Source organism: Eriocheir sinensis, chromosome 69 (assembly GCF_024679095.1).
Source record: "Eriocheir sinensis breed Jianghai 21 chromosome 69, ASM2467909v1, whole genome shotgun sequence".
Classification (NCBI taxonomy): Eukaryota; Metazoa; Arthropoda; class Malacostraca; order Decapoda; family Varunidae; genus Eriocheir; species Eriocheir sinensis.
The window spans coordinates 915,952-919,883 of record NC_066577.1 but is presented as its reverse complement, the minus strand read 5'-3'; positions in this window follow the sequence as shown (position 1 = coordinate 919,883).

Below are 3,932 nucleotides of genomic sequence, written 5' to 3'. Positions count from 1 at the left end.
CTACCGATACTGACACAATCACTCTCACCATAAAGCACCTCAAGGAATCCAACCCACACGGATCTGACAACATCTCCCTGAGACTCATCAAAGACGCTCTGCCAGCAATTCTACCGCACATCACATGTATCATAGGTATACACAATAACAAGAGGTATCTTTCCTAATGCCTGGAAGCACGCTATTGTCACACCAATATTTAAGAAAGGAGAAGTAGGCAACAGATGGACAATGTCCTTGCTCCCAGTTGTATCTGAAATATTAGAAAAGATCGTTGCTACTCAGTTGGTCCAATTTATGGAACAGAATTTCCTCTTTAGCAGCACTCAACATGGCTTCAGACCAAACTTATCTACTGAGACTGCTCTCCTACAAGTTTCTAAAAAGATTTATGACACCATGGACAAAGGAGAAATATGTCTTTTAACTCTTTGCGACCTATCTAAAGCTTTTGATAGTGTCTGCCATGACATTCTACTCAGAAAATGCAATGAATTAGGAATCGACATATTTTGGTTTGAAGATTATCTATGTAACAGGACTCAGTCTGTGCGAATTGGTGGAAATTTGTCCTCTAGACTACAAGTATCTTTTGGAGTCCCGCAAGGATCCATTCAGGGCCCATTGCTATTTAAGGTTTATGTAAATGACCTGTCACAAGAAATTAAAGACTGTTTTGCTATACATTATGCTGACGACACACAATTCATTCAAACTGGAAATACTGAAAATCTATCTGAAGTAATTCTTTGAACAGGACAGACGTTAGAAAAATTAAAACTATTTTAATAGGAATGGTCTCTTGCTGAACTCCAAAAAGACTCAATGTATATTTCTAGGCACAAGAGCTCTGATACCACGAGTACCGGATAACACCACACTCAAAGTAGGGGGTGCCTTAGTTAAGCCCTGCCAAAATGTCGAGACCTTGGGGCTACATTTTGACAGGAACATGCTGCTTGATACGCACGTGACAGAAATTACTTAAAAAGTATCTGGCATGCTTATGTACATAAATCGCCTTCAAGACTTGCTCAGGAGGGAGGCCAGGTTAATTAACAGTGGTTCAGACACTTGCTCCAAGTCACCTTAACTATGGGATAACTGTTTGGGGCACCACAAATATCACACAGCTGAGAAGGATTCAAAGGATACAGAATTTTGCTGCAAAAGTGGTTACTGGAGGAGCCAAGTTTGACCGTGTAACCAAACTCTGATATGAATTACAATGGCCAAATATTGAACAGAAGTGCATTTTTGAACAGTGCATCATAGTATTCAAGGCCCCGAAGAAACATTTTCCCGGAGGACAATTCTTTTCCACGAGTAAGACAAATAGTTGACACAAACACTGGACTAAAAACTCTACTCTATGTACAAAAACACACACTGACATTGGGTCCCGATCTATTACAGTCAGAGGGCCAAGAATATGGAATAGTCTCCAAAAAAGTAAAGAAATGTTAGAGTTTGAATGGCTTTAACGTCTACCTGAGGAAACACCTCTAGCACAGGTAACTAATTGCTCTGATTACTCTCTTATTAGACTTTATCTTATAATGTTTTACATGATGTCCTGGATATTAGTCCACGCTTTCTTTTTATCAGCAATTATATTCTAGTTATATTTAAAAAAAAGAAAATTTCATCGCACTCTCTGTATCTTGCTATGATCAATAGTTTTAAGCCTGTAAAGAACAACCATTGTATAAAATGGAAATAAACATACTGATTCTGATTCTCTATATATATATATATATATATATATATATATATATATATATATATATATATATATATATATATATATATATATATATATATATATATATATATATATATATATATATATATATATATATATATATATATATATATATATATATATATATATATATATATATATATATCTATATATCTATATATATATATCTATATATATATATATATATATATATATATATATATATATATATATATATGTATTTTTTTTTTTTTTTACAACAAAGGAGGCAGCTCAAGGGCACAAAAAAAAGAAAACAATAATTAGAAAAAAGGCCCGCTACTCGCTGCTCCTAAAAAAGAAACAAAAGAGGTGGCCGAAAGCAAGATCAAATACTGGAGGAGAGGTGTCCTGATACCCTCCTCTTGAAAGAGTTCAAGTCGTAGGCAGGAGGAAATACAGATGAAGGAAGATTGTTCCAGAGTTTACCAGCGTGAGGGATGAAAGACATACTCATTGTTAGAAAAGATCTGGAGTACAGAGAAAATGCCTGAAGATTGGAAAGAAAGTAAAATAGTTAAGTTGTACAAGCAGAAGGGAGATACATTGAGTTGTGAAAACTACAGAGGTATTAAGTTGTTGGAGCATGTCCTGAAAATACTGGAAAGAGTGAGAGAAGGCAGACTGAGAGAGTTGCTCAAAATTCACAATCAACAATTCGGATTCATGACTGGATCGAGCACTGTGGATGCAACATTTATTGTAAGGCAGATACAGGAAAAATATCTAGAAGGAAACAGAAAAGTGTATTGGTGTTTTGTGGACTTGAGAAAGCTTATGACAGAGTGCCTAGAGAAGTCTTGTATTGGAGCTTGAGAAAGAGAGGAGTGCCGGAAAAGCTGATAAGATTGGTGAGGATGATGTATGAGGGAGCTAAAACAACGGTGCCGACGAAGTATGGAGAAACAGAGTCTTTCTTAGTTGAAGTAGGACTCCATCAGGGATCAGCTTCGAGTCCTTTCTGTTTCTTACTGTGTTGGACACAATAACAATGGACATAAGGGAAAATGATGACCTGTGGAGTTGTTATTCGCCGACGACCTAGCCATCATTGCGGATACAGAGGAAGGCCTACAGCAGAGATATTTGATATGGAAAGGTAACCTGGAGAGAAAGGGAATGAAAGTCAACACACAAAAGACGGAGGTAATGGTAAGCAGTAGGGAAGGGCATGAAGAAATGAGTGTAACATCGGAAGATTGAAACAGACGAATGAATTTAAATATTTGGGATCAGTAATTGCAGATTAAGGAGGGACAGAGAGACAAAGAGTAAAAGATGTATGGCAAAAATGGAGGGAAGTGAGCGGGGTGACCTTAGATAAGAAAATACCATTGAAACTGAGAATGAAAATACAGCAAAGTGTGCTGAGACCAGTACTTTGTATGGCGCAGAAACATTGTCCTTCAGGAAGAAAGAAGAAGGCATTTTGGAGAACGGGGATGAGGATGGTGAGGTGGATAGCACACTGTTGGGGAGGAGACAAAGTGAAGATATAAGAAGAATGTGGAATATGTAATATAAAGGAGAAGGCGAGAGGAGCACGACTGAGATACTTTGGACACGTGAAAAGGAGAGATGATGATGGACCAGTGACGAAGGCAATGGTGGCGGGGTTAGGGGAAGAAGGAGTATCGGAAGACAAAGAATAAGATGGAGAGATGATGATGGACCAGTGACGAAGGCAATGGTGGCGGGGTTAGGGGAAGAAGGAGTATCGGAAGACAAAGAATAAGATGGAGAGATGTGATAAAGTGTGACATGAATACACTAGGAGTGCAAGACGATGATACAATGGATAGAAGCAGGTGGCGAAAGATAACTCGAGCGGCCGACCCTGCAATACAGTGGGATTAAGCTCGTATGGAGAAGATATATATATATATATATATATATATATATATATATATATATATATATATATATATATATATATATATATATATATATATATATATATATATATATATATATATATATAGTGCTGTTGTCCTTAGCAAGTTGTATTTTCTTCTTTGAATTAATCGCCTGTCGAACTTGGGTAGTCATCCATGGTGGGCTTGTGGCATTATTTGTTCTCCTAGTCTTCATGGGAACAGTTGTCATCTCTACCTCTAGGAGTTTATTCTTGAAACCGTTCCACGCGCCG